Below are 24,741 nucleotides of genomic sequence, written 5' to 3' on the forward strand. Positions count from 1 at the left end.
TCAGAGAATTTTGGTGAAATAGCAAAATGTGAAAATATTTCAGTAAGTATGGAGGGTTTTTCAAGTGCAAGATGTTATTAAAATCAGTATATCTGGAGTTCCCATTGTGGCACAGCAGAAACGAATCCGACTAGGAACCATGAGGTTGTGGGTTCAATCTCTGGCTTTGCTCAGTGGGTTAAGGATCCAGCATTGCTGTGAGCTGTGGTGTAGGTCACAGACTCGGCTTGGATCTGGCGTTGCTGCAGCTGTGGTGTAGGTTGGCAGATGTAGCTCCAATTAGACCCCTAGCCTGGGAACCTCCATATGCCACTGGTGCAGTCCTAAAAAAAAGCAATAACAACACAACAACAAATCAGTATATCTTGTTCTCTGCTCTTCAGTGCCACAATTTGGTAAAGCCAATCAACTATATTTAATGAGTTCATGCACAGTTGTAGGCTAGATGCAGTTCCATCACTCAAGAAATGTTAGTTAGGCCCTCCTTGATACCCGGTTCCCAGACCTTCTTTTCACCACAGCTGAGTTTGTTTGACCCTGGAAGCTCTGCCTGATCCTATCTCTAGGATAAATCCTGAGTGGAAACAGAAGGCATTGAAAGGCACTCCAGCCCCATAGCAAAGAATTCACATCATGTCCCAGTATTTAGTCTAGCCCTGGTTATATGCCCCATTGCTGGTAACTAGGCCTTTCCTTCTTTTCCTACTGATAATCAGATCAAGAATTCAACTCTTCCTGGGAATATTTTCACATAGGTATTTGTCTTAGTCCATTCAGGCTGCCATAACAAAATCCTGTAAGTGGTTCATAAACAACAGAAATTCATTTTCCATAGTTCTGGAGTCTGGGAAGTCCAGGATCAAAGTGCTGGCAGATTTAGTGTCTGGGGAAGATCCATTTCCTTGTCCACAGATGATTATCTTTTTACTGTGTCCACACATAGGGTCTCTCTTATAAGGACACTAATCCCATTCATGAAGGCCCCACCCTCATGACCTAAGTAGCTCTCAAAGGCTGCACCTCCAAATACTGACACATTGGGATTAGGTTCCAATGTATTAATTTGGGGGTACACAATTATTCAGTCTATGGCAATATTCAATAAATATTTTTAAAAACCAGTGAATGATAAAAGCCCAGTGTTCCCTTAAGTTTGAGCAATACAGAAATGTTAGGGGCACTGACCCTCCACACAGTCCAAAACTCACATGTAACTTTATAGTCACCCCCTCCCCTGCCCCTCACTGTGTCTCCAACTCTGAATCCACATATTCAGACAAACCTGGGATTATGTAGCATTGCAGTACTATTTGGTACTGAAAAAAAATCTGCAAATAAATGGACTTACACACTTCAAACCCATGTTGTTCAAGGGTCAACTGTATATTCAACCACTTTGTAGACTTCTCCTTTCTTTAGACTCCATAAAGCCAGCTGCTTGCCTGATGTGTTCTTGGTTGCCATACCCAGTGGATATCATATCCTACTTGCCACTCTGTTTTCCACAGGACATCTACAGTGGGTGGGTCTGTATCTTCAGAGGGGGGCCCACTTTGTTTCTATTCCAGCTCATGGCTTATCCAAAGGTTACTCCCCTCACTGTGGTTAACTGAAAGGATACCATTCAGCAGAGCCCTGTGAGCATACAAATCAGTGCAAGTGGAGTTCCTGCCATGGCTCAATGGAAATGAATCTGACTAGCATCCACAAGGACACAGGTTCGATCCCTGGCCTTGCTCAGTGCGTTAAGGATCAGGCATTGCCGTGAGCTGTGGTGTAGGTTGCAGACATGGCTCAGATCCTGCATTGCTGTGGCTGTGGTGTAGCTAGCAGCTACAGCTCTGATTCAACACCCAGGCTGGGAACCTTCATATGCTGCAGGTGAGGCCCTAAAAAGACACCCCCCCCCCAAAAAAAAAGAATAAAAAAGAAAACAGTGCAAGTAATCCCCGTCTACAAAACAAAAAATTGTTATGTTCCAAAAGTTTGTTTGTAAATAGGTCCTCTAGCACTTGGGAATGCGTTTCCCAAGCCATCACAAACAACTCATCTATTTTAATAGTCATTCCTTCCAAAATATTCATTGAATATCTCCCTGCTTTGCGCTGGTCATTGTTTTTGGCACAAGGGAAACAAAGAGAAATTAGACTCAGTCTCTATCCTCCAGGAACTCACAGAATAACAAAGGAGATAGTGGCAGATGCAAATAATATATATGCAATATCGCATGTATTAAAATAGAGGACTGTCCACCTTACAGCATGGATAAAAAAGAAGAGGTGATCTCTCTGCCTGGGTGGATCAGGAAGGTTCCAAAAAGACACATTCCTGCTGAGGCCTGAAGAATGAGGAAGTATGCACCAGGCAGATGAGTGGAAAAGGGTGTTCCTGGTATGTGATTGTGAGGCTGCCAGACCAACACCCAGGCGTCAATTTAACCCCTGATGTGGCTCTGCCAATGCTGCAGCATTGTCACACAAAAAGGGATAGGTTTTTGCAGTCTGGCCTGGGAAAACTAGTTTCTTTTGGGAGATTAGTTCTAAAACCTTCAATAAGACAGAATTGGCCCTGGCTCATGCAAACGCCCATGTGTGCATGTGCACACGTGAGCACGCGCATGCGCGCGCACACACACACACCCCCCACTACCACTGCCACCACTCATCATCTGGAGCAAAAAACAAAAACAATTCAGTGACAGAAGAAGCGATTCTTATGCTTTCACTTTCTTGCAAAACACCAGTGATCCTGTAAATGCAAGGTCATGAGTAAAGCTTGTTAGGAAATGCAGATACTAGACAAGTCTACACCCTGAGGAGCTTAACAACTAGCTGTATAGGCAAGACTCACGCATATAAAGTAACTAAGACCCAGGGCAGTAGCTGCCAAAAGAATGACGCATGCTATAAGCACTATATTTCTAGTCATTTCTTCTTTCTTCAGAGAATAATTCAGTTTAGTTTGACAAGTGTTTTATATTAAATGCCCACTACAGGTCTGTTGATGATGTAAGGCTGCATTCTGAATTTCACAGGGCAGCATCCACCAAGTTCTGTAAATGCAAATAAGTTTTCCTCCCCAAAGGCATTAAGTCAACACTGGAAAGACTCTGGGGGGTGGGAGGGCTAATTAATAGGAATTCTGTTTTATTCAATACGGGAAACACATCAACACTGAATAGGTATGAGAAAGAATTTCCCACCAGTGGGAACAGGCTGAATTAGAATGAACCGCCTTGGGAGGTAATAAGTTTCCCGTCAGGCAAGATAATTACTTGGCAGTGATTTTGCAGGGGTGACTCAAGCATTCAATGACCAGTAGGCTCCCTTCCAATCCTGTGATTGTGTGAACTTCTGCAGCTCCCTTTTGATAGCACAATAGAGGAATCTGGGAACCCACAGGGTAGACCTGTCACAATGCTGCAGACTAGCCATGAGATAGACTCCTTCAGGTACCAGAATCCCTGACAGAATGGGTGGTAAGAAAACAGAGAGAATGGGAATATATAACTTCTATCAAAAGTCTGATCAAACTCATGGGCTCAGAGTGTCTGGGAGAGTCTCAGAATGTCAAAATGCATTAGCTCTCCAAGAGGATCATGGCTATTGGACAAGGAGCACCACAAGACAAACCAGCTAAAGAATAAAAATGTAGCCTCTTAAAGAAGAGATATGTAGGATTCTGGAGTATTTTGAAAGGCTCATCTGATAGGGGCTTTACCAGTCTCCACGTAAGGGGCCCCTCCTGCAATGGTAAGACATTAAATTTCTTGGGACACTCCAAGCAAAGACATTGTCAAAGATTGTCCAAGAAAAGAGCATCTCCAAAGTGAAATAAGCAGAGAGTGGACACAGCAAAGTTATACAGGCCTCTTGAGTAAACGTGTAGTCCCAGGGTGCTGATTGTAAAAGAAAGGCAACATCCTAAGGGTCCTGGACAACCAAGGAGCGAACTGTTTAAAATCCTGATGTCACATGGCACATCAGAACAAATTGCAAAGGGTGTAATCTGCTGAGCTACAGGATTTCTGAATCTAAAATAAGGTAACTCAGTCAATGCAGGCAGGCATGTTGGCTAATGTATCATCAAGTAGGAGAAAGAACATTTGGATCCTTATTTAACCAATTCTGGGTTCTGAAACTGAGACAGTATAACTCCTATGAGCTTCAGAAAGTAGGGGGCTTAGAACTTTTCACTAAGTCCCTTCCAACTCTAAGATCTAGAATCTCAGTGCACAAAGGAGAACATCTTATGGCAGAAGAAAACAGTTATCAAACAGGTCATCACAAAACGTGCTGGAAGAAATGGATTCCTGAATATGATTCCTGAATTTTCATTTGTGACTTCTTCTTTTTTTTTTTTTTTTTCATTTTTGGACTAAATTGTGGTTTAAATGGTTAAGCCAAATGAATGGGAGTGAAACCAATTCACCACACACCAACAGCATTCTTATTTTTGTGGGGAAAGAAAGCAAATATGTGCTATTTGGTCATGTAGGAAAGCTCAACCTACAAAGTCTCCACAAAGTCCCATAAAATCAAGAAGGGTTCTGCCCAGTGCCCCGGGAAACCCATCGAGAGGAGCCAAAATACTTCTTTTTTACAAAAAGCTATAACTTAACATTACAAATCATTTGCTATTCTCAAGAGAATTGCCTAGTATTGCAAAACTTGATAATTACTGATTCATGACTGATTTAGGAAAAACATCGGCTTAAGTAATCAGGCCAGAGTACTGCTGCTGACCGCAATGCTGGCAAGAAACCTACCCTTTCTTTCATCGTTCCTTTCATGAATGTTTAACATTCTACAAAATTTAGCTTTTAGCATATTAATAGTGGTTTCGGTTTTCCAAAATTTGGGAGTACAGAACATAATGCTTACGTGCTATCAAGCACCTATATTTTCTCTGAACTTTATTCAAGTGTCACTAACCAGAACCCCAGGAAGTTAGAGAAAATGATTCCGGAAATCAGACTTGGTAAGAGACATGGATTATTTTCTGTAACATATCAGATCTCAGACTCCTTGAAAAAACTCTACAAACACATAAACATCAATTCTATAAACTCACAGTACGTACTGTATAAACTAGCAGGAAGAATTTAATTAATGTTTTGAGCCTACCCTCCACACCACAAACAACACATACCTACGTAATGCAGGCTTCTCTCATGCAAGCAGAGTAATGCAAGCTTCTCTCATGCAAGCAGTTCATTTGCAAGCAGATAAGCACATCGGAATATGTTCATCTGTACATGCCTCTGGGAAAATGTTTTCTGTAAGGATAAGTGAATCCCATATCTGTAGAGAGAAAGTTATCCCCTCTCTGTTGGAATTGTTTTTCTTCTTAAAATTAAGAAATTAAGAATATTTTCTTTTCTGCAGAGGAATTATAGAGAAATTCAAGCCAAAATACTGTCCCACAGATTCAAAGAGATTGCTTCTAAAACCATATCAAATTTTCTTTTCAGATCTTTCCCTTTCTAAGATTTTCCTTTCCAAGTAAACATGCTTTTGTTAAGTGAAAGGCAAACCCTTGTCATCAACTTATTTTCTATTATCAGTCCCTAAAAGCATGTATCACTAAAATAACTGAATTGCAAGTCTATTCACTAAGACTTACAATCATTGGTATTCTTGGAGGGAAAGAAGTCAAGTATTTAAAGAGCAGAAATTTTAAGTAAACATTTTAGCAGGGCTGTGGTAAATCAGTACTCTTATAGATTGCTGATATACAAGTTGGTAGAACTCTATTATAAGCAACTTGACAATATATATTAAAGTTTTTAAAATGTTTATACCCTAGCTCCAATAAGTCCATCCTGGGAAATGTATCATTAAAAAAAAAGACTAAAATAAAGCTTCAGGCACAAAGATATTTACTATCATTTATAACAGAAAAATGGAAACAACTTCTACGTCAAACATAGGAAAATAGTTTAGGAAAAATTAACTTCTCAACAGAATACTATGATATTTATAAGGATTGGTAATAACATGAAAATGCTTATATTATAATATTAAATTTAAAAGTAGATGACAAATACGTACTATAGATATACATATAATAGCATATATAATGTTATATATGTATATATATTTAACATTTACATCTAGCTATTCTTATAAAAATAAACAATAAATCCCTACATGTTAAAAAAAAAAGATGAAAGGAAGTATTAATTTTTTTCTCCCTTTTCCTTTTATATATTTTCTAACTTTCTCCAACATGCTCCTTAAGAAAACATTTTAAATAAAATAAATTCTAAACAGACACAGATTAGAATTAGTGCTTAATATTCCTGACAAAAATCAGGTTAGGCCTGAGGGAGTTCAGATAGGAAGAAGGGATTTTGATGGCATTAATATGTTTTGAATTAATTCCTAATTAATTCATTCGATGAATAGTTCTATAAATTGACTGTAGGAGGAAGAAAGAAAATCACATAAAGTAAAAGAATCATCTAGTCCATATTGTGCAGCAGTAGGAAGAATGAACCCTGGGGAGAACTAGATATAATTTAAGAACTGGAATAATAGAACAGCAGAGAATTCATAGGAAGAGAAACTTTCAACAAGGCAGAGAAAATCAGAAATGTTGAGGCTGCAGAGATTTAGTGAGGTCAAGGAAAATGAAGAGAGGGGGAGAAGCCCTGGATTTAACAAGTTAAAGGGTAATTGAGAAACTAAGGAGAGAAATCAAATCCCCGGGGATCAGTGGTGATGAAATGGAGCAGTGGGTACAAAGGAAGGTGAGAAGGGGCAGTAGATTAGACCTGGGCCATTTCTTTTGCTCTTTACATGGTAGGGAAGACCAGTGTGAGTTTGGAGGCAAGGCAGGAAAAGGCTGACCATGAGAGACAGAAGATTCAAAGCTCAGAAAGAGCCCAGATCTAACCTGCCCCCTGTCTGTCCTCAATGGCAGACGCTGCCAGAAAACCAGCATCTGACACAGAAGTGCACCTCAAACTGGTTCCAAGTACATTTGGGCCCTATCTCTAAACTGTCCCTTACACAGATCATCTCCCTTCTCATCAAACCCTGCTTGGGCTTTATATATATGTGTGTGCATATTTACACACACACACACACACACACACACACACACATATATATAATTTTTATATATTCAAATATTTTAATATATAATTTATATATAACATTAAATAAATATAAACAAATATTTATATATATTTAACATTTTTAACATTTGCTTTTAGCTATACACCACAAAAAACACACAAACATACATAAGGGCAATGCAGGCTTCTCTCATGTGAGCACTTCATTTGGCAAGCAGATAAGCACATTGAAATATGTGCATCTGCACATGCCTCTGGGAACCCTATGGATTCCATCTCCCAACCATCACTCAAATTTGACATCTTTCTACCCCCGCTGTTTAAGGCTTTAGCTTGAGCTCTCAAACTTTCCTTAGACTATTGAGGTAACAAAAGGTTCAATTCAGTAAAAGACTATAGAGCACCTACCATGTAATAGTGCTGAGTATACCAAGAGGGATTAAATACAAACTTGCCCTTGTGTAGCTTTCAGTCTCAACTGGTCTCCCTACTACCAGGTTTAATGCATTTTCTTGTAAGAAACTAAATCTGATAATGTCATGCTGTGGCTTACAACTCTTTTGACTCCTCTTTTCCTACAAGGTGAAAATCAAGTTCTTGCCTAGTTTTAAAAAATGTTTCACAATCTGTCTCCCCATGTGTCATACCCCTAACCCCTAGTCCTTTGCCTCTGCCATGGTGGCATCTTGCTTTTTCCAGATCCATGTCTAGGAGGAGAACGTTCTTTGATCTAATGTGCCCTTCTTCTTTCTGTGCCCTGCAAGCCCTTACCTACCATTAAAGTGCAGTCCTAATTACCTCTCCTATCTTACATCAGAATTCAACAGTCCCTGTACCTCCATAGGACTTTGTTCCAGTCCCTATATGAGCACATTTTCTATACTGTGTTGAAATTTATCTTTTCAACTGTCTATTTCCATCACTAGACCATGAGCTCACAGATGACCAGTACCAGGTCATACTCATTTATCTTGATCTTTATGAATGCACCCAGCCCTCTGCTTATCTGAATCCTACCCAAGGTTCTGGGTTTAATTCAGCCCCAGCCCCTCCCCAGACTTTTTCAGGACACTCACTCCAGGCCAGGAGTGTCTTCCTCTGAATAGCCACACCACCAACCTTCTGTATCACCAGCTTGGCATTTACAACATGGTTCTTTGAACTATTAAATGTTCCTGTTTTCCTTTCTGATGCACTTCAAAACTTCATTTCCAAAACTTAGCTCAATATTTTGCACTATAATAGGTGTTCCTTAATATTTTATGATTGGTAAATCTTTTAGCAGATAGAATTTTAGAGGAAATGAGAAGGAATAAGATCCAGGACAGGTGGTGATTTTAGCTTATAGAAAGTTAGAGTATATTAATTCCCATGAAACTAGAAGGATAAAAAAGAAAATATAGGAAAATGATAGAGGAGAATCCAAAAATCCTGAAAAACAGATCCTCAATCTTATAAAAATAGACATGAAAAAATAATATTCTAAGCTAAGTATGCACACAAATGTTAAATGCAGCTAAGTAATCATTCAGAATTTACCATCTATGGGTAAAGAGAAGGCAAGATTATGAATAACTGAGACACAGCAGAACATATCATATACACAATTTAACTTATGTAGAGTTGCCTCTACAAGCTTAATAGAAAGGAGAGGGTTAGATAAAAAGAATTGTAAAGTGTGGACAATTCTGCCTGCTCTTCCATTCAAGGAGCAAGGGATGCTGAGTCAGTCAGACCCACTTTCCATGTACCCTTCATGGTATAAACAGTTCATGGTGCTAAGACTAACTGTTGGGTTTGAAGATAAACTTGAACCAGTTTCTTCAGTGATCTGTTTATATAGTAAAGGAAACAATGACTGTACAGAACTTGCTAAGAGAGTGTATGTATCAGTATCCAGTGTAGCATGTATTTGTGACTATATATACTGAAATCCACAGCCAATCTAAGAGAGTTTCAAGGACACTGACTCTACATACCTTCCATATTACATTTTTGTATTAACTTTGGTACCTAGCACCCAAATATGATGTGACTCCTCTTTTTAAGTCAAGTGTTCTCTACTGATACTTGGCCTCCATTACACACTCTTACAGTACTCGTTGTTCATACCACTTATTTGGTATCTAGTCATATGCTATCTTAGGTCACCATTTAATTGCCAAATGTTTGGAGGTAAATGTGATCACCTCATCCAGACTGTGAGTAAGTTTGTGACAGTAATCACAGCTTAAAGCTCTTATATCCCACAAGGCATGCGGCACAGGATTAAGGACAAAAAAAAAAAAAAAATAATGGTTAATTATCGAAAAGCCATTTAATCAATGTCACATTTTCCATAATCAAACTCATAGTCTAAAAGGAATGACTCAGTTAAATGTGTAAGTTTCATAGTCTCTATTGTGCTTTCTAGGGTACACTTAGAGCTGTAAAATGACTGCCAGGAAAAGAAAGGCCCTTGTTTGTCCCCAAAATATTCATTAAATTATTTGACTGTTATATTCAATTGAGAAGGATTGGAAAGACCAATATAAAGGATAATAAAGAAAAATACTGTCATCAGCATTTTTATAGAAAGATAATAAAAAAGTCATTTTGGGAAAGAGGGCTGCCTTTATTAGTGGCTCAGGAGGGAACATCAAATTAAGCTGAGACTGACCCACTCCTTTAGAGAAAATAGAAAACAACAGAGCAAAATCTCCTAGGATTAATCAACAAACTATAGATATATGTAGAGATTATCAAGCTTTCTTCAAGTTTAGATAAATTATCATGTATCATCTCGAAATTAAAAATAAATTTTTAAAGTAAAATGAGCCTTTTGCTGCTGATTTCTGACATACTATTTCCTTAAATCCTTTCATTTTATTAATATAGCTCTGTCCATGAGGCAGCGGGGATTCAGTAAAGAGTGAGCAGTTACTGAGTGCCATGGGATTACAAAGATAAACTATTTGGATAATTTAAACAAACAAACAAACAAAATAACTCTTCTTTATCTCCAGGATGGGTTGTAGGGCCTGGGTTATTCAGATAACTTTGCCCGACCTACACTTCATATTACCAGAGTAGGCATTCTAAATATGCTTCCTAACACTAGAAAAATATTTCAAACTGTTTGCAACTTGTCCTGTAATGAAGAGATGTAAGGTTAAATATCATCCCAGTTAAAACGTAAGTTTGCTGCTATTTTTACTGTATTGGTCAGCTAGCTCCTTTTAACTCTTGGGTCAAAGTTTTTGGACATTAAAACAAATAAATTCATTCTGTTTTTTCAAGCATAAATGATATGCAATAAGCCACAGAGAACAGAGGTTACTCATTCTGGTTATGTTTTACTTTCTTGCAAACACATACTCATGTTCAACTGAAATGCCTCCAAGTGATTTTTAAGCATTAAAGGTGAACACAGCCCTCCTTTTTCAAGGATATTTTGGGCAACTGTTGTGAAACAAAATGCAAATCATTAAAAAAAAAAAGAAACTGATGTTAAATAAAAGAGTGCTAGTCAAGAAATCACCCCAAGTTTAAGTTCACATAAAAACAAACTAAAATTAATGATGGGTAAGCACCTCATAACACTGAACGGGAAAAACATTCAGAACTCTTGACAACAGGTTCAAATTTCCTGACCTGCTGAACAACCTTGCCTTTCCACATCTTTCCTAGATTCCATCAGGTCCTGTTTTTCTCTCTACAATAAACTGTCATTTATCTAGGATGCAATGAACCAGAAAGTTAAAATAAACAGGGTAATGTTTCCCTATGCTCCCTTTCCAGTTAATTTACAGGTGTTTATTGCATGCCTACTATGTTCCTAAAACAGTTTCATATGCTGTGGGCATATGAAATATATCACAAATGTTGCTTAGAATTGAGTAACTTCTCTTTTATGAGGAAAAAATAACAAGTAAACAAGCTTTCAGAAATGCAGTCCAAAAAGGAACTTCCAACACATCAAAAAGGTAATTCTGATCCCATCTCTAACTGCCTTATTCACCAATAACCATAGGGCAGTAATAGTACATACTCTGACAGCAAGAGAAAAACACTATAAAATCTGAAATCTCCAAAAGGAATCAAGTCGCTTCCATATACTTTTAGTTTCAAATGTATATCTACTATTTGATTTTTAAAATGTGACTAATAATAATATGATCTATTGATAAAAATAACCTATTCTCTCCCATTATTAACAAATGAGGATTGACGTCTCCTATTATGCTAAGCAAGACCCAGCGGGGATTTTGAAAGGTCACCAAATCATTGCTGAATGATTGAGATTGCGTCCATTATGCAAATCTGTATTATTCCCACACAGATCTGTAAACGTGTATGCTACAAGTTGCAAATGCAAGTTTAATTTTACTTTCTAGGCAATGAATATCCAGTTTGCATGAAAATGATTCTAAGGATACAGGGAAATTTGACTAGAAAGCATGATCTAATCTATGCAGAAAAGCCATAGAGGTTATCCATGCACCACTTTCTCTACCCTCATGATCCACAACCCCGAGGAAACAAGAGTTCCATTATCCCCTTTCAAATTAATGTATGCCTGTTTCTAATTCTCTATTACACCACCAAAAATTGTGACACAATGGGATATTCAATATGTAAGATTCTGACTTCAGGAAAGCAGAAAGAATATATACATGAGGATAGCAAAAACGTTTACCTCCCTAGGGTTTCCTGTGTGAAAGCCCTATTTTAGAGTATCCTGGGAATTTTCGAGGGAAAAAAAGAGATATTCTATAGCAAGTACTGGCAAATGAAACCAAAGAATTGAAAGTTCTTCTTTCCAAAAATACAAAGGAAATTAAGATGCCTTTAAAAACACAAAGCCATTCATTTTCATAATTCATTTTCCACATTGTGCAGCTAATAAGTATAATTATAACTTCTATTCAAGGAGTTCCCATCATGGCTCAGTGGTTAACGAATCTGACTAGGAACCATGAGGTTGCGGGTTCCATCCCTGGCCTCGCTCAGTGGGTTAAGGGTCCGGCATTGCCGTGAGCTGTGGTGTAGGTCACAGACGCAGCTCAGATCCCTCATTGCTGTGGCTCTGGTGTAGGCTGGTGGCTATAGCTCCAATTAGACCCCTAGCCTGGGAACCTCCATATGCTGCAGGTGCGGCCCTAGAAAAAGACAAAAAAAAAGACTAAATAAATAAATAACTTCTATTCAAACACAACTTCTATTCAGTGATGATAACTTCCTTTATTATTTGCTATTTTTTTTTTTTTTTACAAATTACCTAGATGTTGGGACAAGTTAACTGAGAAAAAAAATTAATTACTCCTGTTTCATCGAGATAAATTCTAAATGAATTATATATTTATATATTTAAAATATAAAATTACCAAAGTTAAATGAATGTAAATATGTGAATATTGGCATATTCTTTTTTTTTTTTTTTTTTTTCTTTTCAGGGTCCTACCAGAGGCGCATGGAAATTCCCAGGCTAGGGGTCAAACTAGAGCTGCAGCTGCCAACCTTCGCCACAGCCACAGCAACGCAAGATCCAAGACACATCTGCAACCTACATCAAAGCTTGTGGGAGTTCCTTAAGCCACTGAGTGAGGCCAGCGTTCTCACCCGCATCCTCACAGATACTAGTCAGGTTCTTAACCTGTTAAGCCACAATGGGAACTCCTGACTATTTGAACATCCTTAAATTGGAGCAGGACTTCCTACATTTAACACAAAAACCAAAACACACAAAGGAAATGCTGATAGATTTGACTACACCAAAACTTTAAACTTCTAGATTTACAATTCCAAAAATATGGTGTACAAGTAATGTTTCTGTACAGAATACCTAAAAATTCTGAATAAAACATTTAAAAAATCTTCTAGAAGCACAGCTTAGATGGCAAGAAAATAAAGGAATTCTTCAGAGGCAAAATTGCATTAAAAGATAGAATTCAAAAAGTATGCAATTGCCTGGTGGCATTTGCTGATAGTTGTTGATTTCTGGTAATTTGAAGATTTTGATTTTAATTAGGAACAGGAGATTAGGTCAATTTAGGCAGAAATTAAGATAAAGAGACTTCCACAAACTGAAATCATGACAGGAGACATTCTCAGTGAAAAAGATAGACTGGGGAGTTCCTTGAGTGGCTCAGTGGATAACAAGGAAGGATTCAGGAGGATTCGAGTTCGATCCCTGGCTTCGATGAATGGGTTAGGGATCCAGCATTGCCATAAACTGTGGTATAGGTTGCAGATGCAGCTCAGATCCCACATTGCTATGGCCGTGGTATAGGCCGGCAGCCATAGCTCTGATTTGACCCCTAGCCTGGGAATCTCCATATGTTGTTGGTGTGACCCTAAAAAGAAAAAAAAAACAAAACAAAAAAAAAAAAAAAAAAAAAAAAAACAGAGAGAGAGAAACTGAAAAAACAAGCATCAAAACAAAAACCTTTCTACCCACCCCATAGAGGGAGGGATCTGGATTCCAGATAAAGGTAAAAAAGAAGAGAATGCCTGAAAACTCATATGTTCAAGTCAACTTTCCCTTGCTTTGGTAACAGAATTCACATTATCTATGCAGCCTGGAAAAAAAAAATATTAAAGACTAAAGCAGACTAAAATATCTCTTGATTCTCAGTACTTCAATTGGCTTGCAGAAGCAAATGAAGATTCTATCTATAGAAGGTACCTTTAACTCAGGCCTCATAGACTTCCCACAAAGAGAATTCTAATGATTGTGAGCTCACAAATAAATCTCAAAACACACAACAAACCAACCCACCATGGACAAGAGTCTGCAGAATAACCAAGCAATTCAATCAGACTAAAGACATTGCTGCGTATTGGAATTATCAGATATTAATTTTTTTAAATATCAGTTTAATGTGTTTAAACAAAAAACAAACAGGTAACTCTATACCCAATATTCTGTGATAACCCATAGGGGAAAAAAATCTGAAAAATAATGGATATGTGTATATATACATAACTGAATCACTGTTGTACAGCAGAAATTATCAAACATGTAAATCAACTGTACTTCAATAAAACTTTAAAAAATGAAAAAGAAAAGAAAGCATGTTGGAAATTATGAATAAATAACAGATTATAAAAAGTGAACAGGGCTTTAAAAAATGAAATGTTACTTCTAGGAATGAAAATTATAATAAGATTAGAAATGCGATTGTCAGGTTAACCATCAGATTAGACAGAGCTGACAAGAGAAACTATGAACCAGAAGGTAAATCTGAATACCAACATGCAGCAAAGGGAATAAAAGATTAACATATAAAAGAAAGATCAAGAGACTCTGAAGGGAGAGAGAGATGTTTAATAAGAAAGCCAAGAGAGATAATAAAGAATATGAGGAGATGCAAGAGAATTGCTAGATTTATGGAAAGGTATAAAACCTCAGATTTTGGAGTCACAATAATGCCAAGAAGGACAAATGAAAATAAATCCTTACATACACACATTATGAGAAACTGTAGCAAAGCTGCATCAAAGAGGTCTTAAAAGAAGCCGGAAAGGCATTCTCTGGTGCTCAGCAAGTTAAGGATCTGGCATTGTCACCACTGTGGCTTTGGTTGCTGCTGTGGCACAGGTTTAACCCCTGGCCCTGGAGCTTCCATGTGCCTCAGGAGTGGCCAAAATTTTTTTAAAAAGGAAAAAAGGAAAAAGAAGCAGCCAGAGAGAGAAAAGAGATTATCTTATAAATGAACAATTTAAATCATTGCTGACATCTTGAGAATAACTATGTAAGTCATAAAGTTATGGAATGATACCTTTATTATACCAAATGACAGTAACTCTTGACCTGGAATTGTTTACCCAGTGAAAGCATCTTTTAAGATAAGCATGATGAAGACATTTCAGAAAAACAAAAATGGAGAGAGTTTACCACCAATAATGCTCACTAAAGGAACAGCTAAAGGAAACAATCTGGGACAAAGTGCCAAAGAAACTATGAAATGCCAGAGGAAATACTGAGAGAAAATATAGTAAACATGTTGGCAAATTCCATAAACATTGACTGCAGTGATAACAACATATAATTTGTGACATTTTAAATAGAATGGCCAAAAATAATAGTACAGAACATGGTTATCAAAGTATTCTAAGGTCCTTGTATTGTTCAAGAGGGTGAAGAGGTAACTATCTTTAAACATTGCTAAGTTAAATAAGTATGCTAAAAATTTTAAGGTAACCTCAAAATTGATAGAAATAGTAAGTATAATTAAAAACTAGAAGAAAAAGTAGAATAAAAAAACCCCAAGCTAATAACAAACCAATCCAAAAGAAGGAAAAAAGAGAGGGGGCAAAAAGGAACATAGAAAAAGTAAGTAAAAGAGAAAATGGAAGTTGAGATGGTAGAGATAAATTCAAAAGCAGTAATAACCATTAAATGAAAAACTGCTAACCAAAGAAAACCAAAAGACTAGAAGCATTACTACGTAAGAAAAGAGATGATTTGTTTTCATACAGAAAAAAAAAAAATGGATCAGTACCTGTTATCAGTTAATTATGTCACAGAACAAACCACCTCAAACTCAGCGGCTTAAAGCAGCAATGGTTTACTATCCCTGACATGTCTATGAGTCAACCGGGATTCAGGTGAAATAAAATGGGTTCAGCTCATGCTGCTTGACTGTGGTAGCTCTCCCTCTCTTGGGACTAGTAGACTGGCTCAGACATGGTCTTCTCATAGCTTTGGAAGAAGCAGAAACACGCAAAGCCTCTTAAGGCCAATGCTTTGCAATTGATGTCTCTTCTACACATTCTAATGGCCAAAACAAGCCACATAACTGATCCCAAGTCAAGAGCTAGGGAAATACCATATGATTTTGTGGGAGGAACTTTAAGTCAAAGGGGGTACAGGGAGGGGTGAAAAAATGGAACCAATAGTGCAACCTACCACAGCATGTGAAAGCACTCACAAAAATCAATTTCAGATGTTACTGTAAAGGGAAGTGGGTGGGGCTGGCTGGGGAAGGGGGTGTGCTGGGGAGAGTCATAGATGAGAGAGGGCATTTTTTCACATAAAAAACCAACTTAAGATCAGTATTTAAAATATATAAAGAATCCCCCTGGAATAAAACAAAAAAGAAATAAAGAAGGACAAAGGATGGAGGTGGGGAGGGAAGAAGGAAAGAAGGCAGGAAGGTAGGAAGGAAGAGAAAAGAAGGAAGGAAGGAAAGAAGGGAAGGAGGGAGGGAAGCAGGAAGGAAGGAAAGGAAAGAAAGAATGAAAGAATAGCCAACACAATAGAAAAATGATCAAAAGACATGAAAAGTCATTCCTCAAAGGAATGTCCACAAATGACCAGTAATCTTACAAAAAAGATGTTCGCCTCATCAGTAATCAGAGGAATGCGAAATAAAACTACAATGAGATGCCATTTTACAGCCTGTAGTAATATTGAAGTCTCTTAATATCAAATGCTAACAATAATCTGGAACAAAAGAAGCGCTTAAACATTGCTGGTAGGATTTGGTTGACTAAAATTTTGTTGAGAATTTTTGCATCTATATTCATCAAAGATATTGGCCTATAGTTTTCTTTTTTGGTGGTATCTTTGTCTGGTTTTGGAATTAGGGTGATGGTGGCATCATAGAATGTTTTTGAGAGTGTTCCTTCTTCAACATTTTGAAAAAGTTTAAGGAGGATGGATGTAAGTTCCTCTTTGTATGTTTGGTAGAATTCATCTGTGAAGCCATCTGGTCCTGGACTTCTATTTGTAGAGAGTATTTTTATTGCATATTCAATTTCATTTCTAGTGATCAGTCTGTTCAATTGATCTATTTCTTCTTGATTCAGTTTTGACAGGCTATAAGTCTCTAGAAAGTTGTCCATTTCTTCTAGGTTGTCAAATTTGTTAGCACACAATTGTTCATAGTAGTCTCTCATGGTTTTTGTCTTTCTGTTGTAATATCCATTGTGACTTCTCCTTTTTCATTTCTTATTTTGTTTATTTGGGTTTTTTCTCTCTTCTTGGTGAGTCTAGCCAGCGGTTTGTCAATTTTGTTTAGCTTTTCAAAGAACCAGTTCTTGGTTTTATTGATTTTTTTCTATTGTTTTTTAAAATCTCTATTTTATTGATTTCCTCTTTGATCTTTATGATTTACTTCCTTCTCCTGACTTTAGGTTTTGTTTGTTCTTCTTTTTCTAATTCATTTAGGTGGTGGGTTAAGTTGTCGATTTGAGATTTTTCTTCTTTTTTGAGTAAGGCAAAACTTTCCTTAAAAAAGACACATGCACCCACATGTTCATTGCAGCACTATTCACAATAGCCAAGACATGGAAACAACTCAAATGTCCATTAACGGACGATTGGATTAGGAAGACATGGTATATATACACAATGGAATGCTACTCATCCATAAAAAAGAACAAAATAATGCCATTTGCAGCGACATGGATGGAACTAGAGACTCTCATACTGAGTAAAGTAAGTCAGAAAGAAAAAGACAATACCATATGATATCGCTTATATCTGGAATCTAATATACGGCACAAATGAACCTTTCCACAGAAAAGAAAATCATGGACTTGGAGAACAGACTTGTGGTTGCCAAGGGGGAGGGGGAGGGACTGGGATGGATTGGTAGTTTGGGGTTAATAGATGCAAACTATTGCCTTTGGAATGGATTAGCAATGAGATTCTGCTGTGTAGCACCAGGAACTATGTCTAGTCACTTATGATGGAGCATGATAATGTGAGAAAAAAGAATGTATACATGTATGTGTAACTGGGTCACCATGCTGTACAGTATAAAAAAAAAAGGTTAAAAAATATTGCTGGTAGGAGTAGAAAACTATATAAGCCCTTTGGAAAACAATTTACCTTTTTTTTTTTTTTTTAATGGTGTCATTACCATAGAGCTTCATTAGAATTCTTGAACCATAGCTGAAATGAACCTCCTTATTTTTTCAGTTCCACAAGATACCATTTAGAACTTCAAAGGTGGTGGGTAAAATCTTACGGAGCCTTTTACATTATTTCAGGTTGCAGGAGACTTTGTAGATTTTAAGGTTTAACACATTGAGTATCTCTAGCTTTAAAAAAAAAAAAAAAAAAAAAAAAACAGAAAATATGTCCCCCCTACAACCCAGTAATGCTAATAATAAGAATATATTTTGTTTTGTTTTTTCTTATTAGGGCCACACACATGGCATATGAAGTTCCCAGGCTAGGGGCCAAATCAGTGCTACAGCTGCCAGCCTATACCACAGCCACAGCAACGCCAGATCAGAGCCACACCTGTGACCTACATCACAGCTCACAGCAACGTCAGATCCTTAACCCACTGAGTGGGGCCAGGGATTGAACCCACATCCTCACTGATACTAGTCAGGTTCGTTACCACTGAGCCATGACAGGAACTCCAGAATACAATTTTTTTTGCAAATAAGAACCGGGAGATATGTACAAGGTTTATGGTGGCATTTTTTTTTTTTTTGGTAATATCAAAAATTGTAAACAATGGAAGAATGAATAAATAAACATGATATGCCCATACAGTAGAATACCATATATGTTGATGAGGATATTAATCCTCATCAACACGTAGGATTCTCAATGAATAATGTTCAGTTTTAAAAAAAGAAGCTACCAAAGAATTCTAATGTATAATTCTAGTTCTAAATCATTCAAAAATATACAAAATTAAGTAATATTTAGTTTAAGAATTGTCCATATGTGATAAAAATATAAAGAAATTAACAAAATTAAGGAAATCTGTTACCTCCTGAGAGAAGGAAATATGGTATGATAGGAGCTCATACAAGCTTTAAAAGTTTGGAAACTGGTGTTGTCTTATGATGTCGTGGGTTAAGGATCCAGTATTGTCAATGCAGCTGCTCAGGTAGCTGCTGTGGTATGAGTTTGATCTCTGGTCAGGGAACTTCCACATGCCATTGGCATGGCCCAAATAACAAATAATTAAAGTTTTGGAAATTTAATATTCTTACTAAAATGTGAATACAGGATTACTTATTTTTATTATTCTTCGAACAGTACATGATAGTATTTTGTACGTTCATTTGTACACATAATATATTTATTTTAAAAATAAAAATTAAAGTTTTAAATTGCATATCAAAAATATCACAAACAGGGAGTTCCCTTCATGGCTCAGCAGCTAACGAACCTGACTAGGATCCTTGAGAATTCAGGTTCAATCCCTGGCCTCACTCAGTGGGTTATGGATCCGGCATTGCCATGAATTGTGGTGTAGGTCACAGACATGGCTCAGATCCTGCATTGATATGGCTGTGGTGTAGGCCAGTGGTTGCAGCTCCAATTCCACCCCTAGCCTGGGAACCTCCATATGACACAGGTGTGGCCCTAAAAGGAAAAAAAAAGAAACAAAAATCACAAACATTAAGAGGCAAATGACAAAATAAAAATGCCTTATACCTAAAAGACAAAAGTTATTACATTTTTAAAATGCTACAAATATATTTAATACAAAAATAGGCTAAACACTGAAATATGGTCCACTAAAAATTATAGATATAAAGGTAAATCTATAATAAAAGCATTCAACCTCACTAGTAATTAATGAAACAGAAATCAGAGCAACCATGTAAAGCCATTTTCAACTGTGAAATGTCAAATATATAAAAGAAAAGGATAGTAAATAATAAAAAATGATTCATATTCAACAGGAGGTACTATATATTGATGCACTATTTCTGCAAAACAATTTGGCAACAGATATCAAAAGGTTTAATGTGTGCTTATTCTTTAACCTAGGAATTATCCTTCTAGAAATTCATTCCAAGAAAATAAACAATCAAACAAACAGGATTTATGATTGATTAAACTCTGTATAATAATATAAATTTGGCAACAGTTTAAATATCTAATAACTAGTGATTGGCTAAAAAAAAATTATAGCAATCTACACAACATCACCTTAAGCAGTCATTAGATGATAGCATAGATACCTAATTGTGAACAGGAAAATGTATTGATAATAATATTAAATGGGGAGAAACAGTTGCAGTATATGTAGGCATGGCATGACCCCATTTTATATTCATATTTTATATATATTAATATATATGAATGTGTATGTATAAATAGATATTAAAGGTTATCCATCAGAATGAAAGTGTTAACACTTATTACCTCTGAGTGGTAGGATCTGAGGTAATTTTATGATTTTTTTTGCTCATCATTTCATTCTGCAATAACTATGTATAATGAAAAACTTTTTTAAAAAATTTAAATGTATTACTTTGAAAAATTATATTGTATGTAAACAACACCAGAGATAATACTATTACAAGTTTTTTAAACTTTATGTTTTTCTTTATGGTGAATCTCACACTTTTCAAAGGAAAGATCTGAGGCTCAAGAAGTACTGCAGAATCCAACCAAGACCATTCAACTACAGAAGACAATAGAATCCACTAGTGAAATGATTCTTAAATTGCCCTATTGTGATGTGGCCACAATGTAATACAACAGAGTAAGGAAGTCATAAAACTTAAACTCAAATATCAAGGGAAAAGTTAGAAACTACATAGAAACTTAACAAAATTTTTAAAAAGTTATCTAGACTTCAGAGATAGTATGCTGTAAATATGAGAATCCTATATATAGAATGATTAATTTCCTAGGTTATAAATTGTTTACACATTGTGCTTCCATTATGGGAATTTGATGTATCCCCTGACATTATACAGTTAATAATGTAATGAGAAGAAAAACAAAAGGAATCTAAGAGACCATGGGGATTAGTAATAGGACCTAAGGACTTTCACCTCTAGTTCATTGTTTGGACTTTAGCCTACATCAACAAATGACTAAGAATTATAACCTGCACTTCATTCCCAGTGGTTACATGGTTCTCCTTGCCTGAAGAAAAAGTATTCAACCCAAAGAGTAACCTACAGAGGTGGCACTTCTACTAGGACTCTGCAAATATTGTAGACATTAAAGATCAATCCTGACTTTTATTTATTCTCTAAATAACTACACATGTATGAAAAGAGTAACTGAGAAACTAAAAAATTCAGAATACAGTGGTTTAAATTCTATGTAAGACTATCCAGGCTAACTTTCACACAAGTGCTGATAAATTTTTATTAATACTAAACCATGATGTAATTAGAAGACAAACTTGATCAGTCCAAAATATTTAAATTTTTTCACTTCGGGAGTTCCTATCATGTGCAGCAGAAACGAATCCGACTAGGAACCATGAGGTTGTGGATTTGATCCCTGGTCTCGCTCAGTGGGTTAAGGACCAGGCGTTGCAGGAGCTGTGGTGCAGGTTGCAGACGCGGCTCGGATCTGGTGTTGCTGTTGCTGTGCCGTAGACCAGTGGGTACAACTCCAATTTGACCCCTAGCCTGGGAAAACCTCCATGTGCCACAAATGCAGCCCTAAAAAGACATCAACAAAAAAAATTTTTTTCACTTCAAATTTGATATCCTCGCATCAAAAGTCTAAGATTTCTGTTACATGTAAAACATGATATAAACCTCTCCATGACTGCCTCCCAGTAAGTAGCCCCAACTTACATATTTCATACTTTCATAGCAAAACATTTTCCCAACAGAGTTAAGAGTGTTCTATCAGATTATGAAAAATTAATTCACAAGTTGCTAACAAATGTTCCTTACAGTGAAGACCCAATTAGTTGTGTCTGTTTGACTCATGCTGGCTTTTATTCAGAGACTGAATTTATGTGGTGAGACCTGTTCTTTTCTAGAGATATGACTGGTGATTGAATAATGTTAAGTATACATGGCTAAAATCCCAAAACCTGACAAATTGGATTATTGCTAGTAGATTTAAATTCCACTTGAGAGGATCTCACAGTTCCCAAGGGCCATCACAAACTGTAATCATAAATGTTATTTATTCATAACTAAATAAGACAAAATTAGTAAGTAGGGGGTTAGGAGGGCAGAGGTGGAAGGTTATTGGAAGGATAAATCTGTCAGCTATTTAGGTTAAATAATAGCATTCAGAAGCGGCGCTTTTTACTATAAAATGATTTGGCAACTTTCTAAGAGGAAGGTTTTGTTTTGTTTGGTAATTCTTACCAAATACAGAAACCCTAAAAGTCATTTTACCATAGTATTATAGAGTGATAGTCCTCAAAAATTCACTTATTTCAACTTCCTTTCAAACTCAACTCCTGATGGAAATTTTATAATCATAAAAAAATAGTAAAAAGGACAAAACCAATGAAAGCTACTTAAATGGAATACGTTATTGAAACTAAGTAGATTCTGCCTGATACCAGCTGTTGGCTTTTCATTTTTTCTAAAAATCACATTTCAGATTTCAAACATGAAAATAAACCATTCTCAAAGTACCCAGGTGCTCTTTAAAAATAAAATATTGCTGGAGTGGAAGTAAAATAAGGGAGGCCTCAGTAGTCTGGGACAAGCCTGTAATAAGCAACTAAACCCTCTCCAGGTTTCTAGAAATTCTGAAGAATAGGGACCAGCCTGAAAACACAAATACCACAGGAGGATTCAATTAAACATACTCTGGGTTCTATAGAATAATATGACTCCATTGGGTAATATAAATGCTTTGACAGCTGGGTAAAAAAAAGAAAAGAAAAGAAAAAAGAGAAAAGAAAAAAAGAAAGAAAAATAGGACAATCTGTTCTTCAGCCACTCATAGATAGCTTTAGAAGCGAAGAGATTCTTGACTCTGATTATGTCTACCACAAGCCCCATGCAAATTGAGTATTTTAATGACAAATAAATCTTAGGCTGTTTGTCTGACAACATATACTTGGGTCATATAAGAAACTACTCAAGGGATTTTTATCAAATGTTTGTTTTGAACATTTTTCCCCCATGGCCACGGTTACTTTAGACCCATCTCTTTCACTGTATTTTGTCAAAAGACCACAGCTTCATCCTTCCTTTCTTAAAAAGTCAATTTTCTGATAGCCATTTGAATCATCTAACACGATTCTGATTATGGATAATCTGTGGATTTCTGAGTGGCTTAATGCTTTCCTGAGGTGGAAAAGCAATAAAATAACTTAGGTAGAACAGCTATCTAAAATATGGCAAGATAATAATAAGCCATTATTTGTATAGCAAATAATTGCATAGACACTCTCCCTTGGAGTCCCATTTTCTGTGTAGTCATGGATACACCCTGAGCCAGCCATGGCCCTTGATAGTTCCTTGATGAACAGAGACACTGGCCTTTAGATATATTTCTCTGTGAAGAGTTAAATTTGTTCAGGTATCAAACAGATAAACCTGACCACTTGAACAGTGTGTGCTGACCATTTGAATAATGCACAGCAAAGCTAAATTCATCTTTAACAATCGGGTCCAGATTAGTGTCAGGCCTTTAGGCCCCAGCTTCCTCCTCTGTACACTGCAGACAGTAATAGGTCCTACCTCACAGCATTGCTGTGAAGATTAATTTAAGCCTCTTGCACAGTAAGTCTCAAAAATCATGTCCTATTTCTAGATTAAAAAGCCACAAAAAGATAAATAGCATTACTTAGTTGTAGGAAGTTTTGCTTTGTTGGTTTTCAAGAATATTCTCAGCTCATTAACACCTGTATGAGGCCACCATCACCCTGATTCCAAAACCAGACAAGGATACCACAAAAAGAGAAAATTACAGGTCAATATCACTGGTGAACATAGATGCAAAAATCCTCAACAAAATATTACCAAAACAAATAAAAATATATATTGAAAGGATTGGAGTTCCTTGGCTCAGCAGAAATGAATCTGACCAGGATCCATGAGGATGCATCCCTGGCCTCGCTCAGTGGGTTAAGGATCTGGCATTGCCATGAGCTGCGGTGCAAGTCACAGATGGGGCTTGGATCCTGCACTGCTGTGGCTGTGGTATAGACCAGTGGCTACAGCCCTGACTCGACACCTAGGCTGGGAATCTCCATATGCTGGAGGTGCAGGCCCCCCCCCCCCAAAAAAAAGATCGTACACCATGATCAAGTAGGATTTACTCCAGGAATGCAAGGATTTTTCGATATTCTCAAATTAATCTGTGTGATATACCACATTAACATATTGAAAAAGAAAAACCATATGATCATCTCAATAGAGGCAGAAAAAACTTTTGACAAAATTCAACATCCATTTGATGAAAACTCTTCAGAAAGCGGGCATAGAGGGAACCTACCTTAACATAATAAAAGCTGTATATGATAAACCCACAGCTAACATCATTCCCAAAGGTGAAAAACTGAAAACATTTCCACTAAGATCAGGAACAAGACAAGGATGTCCTCTTTCACCACGGCTTTGGAAGTCCTAGCCATGGCAATCAAAGAGAATGAAATGAATACTAATTGGAAAATAAGATGTAAGACTATCAGTGTTTGCAGATGACATGATACTATATACTTGGAAAACCCTAAGACACTACCAGAAGACTGTTAGAGCTCATCGATGAATTTGGCAAAGTTGTAGGACACAAAATTAATACACAGAAATTGATTGCATTTCTATATACTAACAATGACAGGTTTTTTTGGTTTTTTGTCTTTTTTTTTTGCTTTTTAGGGCCACACCCATGGCATATGGAAGTTCCCAGGCTAGGGTTTAAATCTGAGCTGTAGCCGCCAGCCTACTCCACAGCCACAGCAACGCCAGATCCAAGTCACGTCTGTGACCTATAGCACAGCTCTCGGCAATGCCAGATCCTT

General features: G+C 36.8%; 1 protein-coding gene across 42 annotated transcripts in view; it reads right to left on the reverse strand.

Moving 5' to 3' along the window:
* Nucleotides 1-24,741, reverse strand: part of CCDC85A (coiled-coil domain containing 85A) — a 691,220-nt gene that overhangs the window by 403,315 nt on the left and 263,164 nt on the right. For 2 of the 42 annotated variants that reach the window (XM_085019224.1, XM_085019264.1), the window contains one exon: nucleotides 5,152-5,303. The exons of 39 other annotated variants lie outside the window; for them this stretch is intronic. The gene's annotated coding sequence lies outside the window, so the exon portion shown is untranslated. Of the gene's footprint in view, nucleotides 1-5,151; nucleotides 5,304-24,741 lie in introns of those variants that run through there. One more of the 42 variants, XM_085019258.1, reaches the window with a different exon arrangement.

This window comes from Sus scrofa, chromosome 3, assembly GCF_054392235.1.
Source record: "Sus scrofa isolate SSC_HxYL_T2T_F1_AM1 chromosome 3, Sscrofa_HxYL_maternal_Yorkshire_Landrace_v2.0, whole genome shotgun sequence".
NCBI classification, from domain to species: Eukaryota; Metazoa; Chordata; class Mammalia; order Artiodactyla; family Suidae; genus Sus; species Sus scrofa.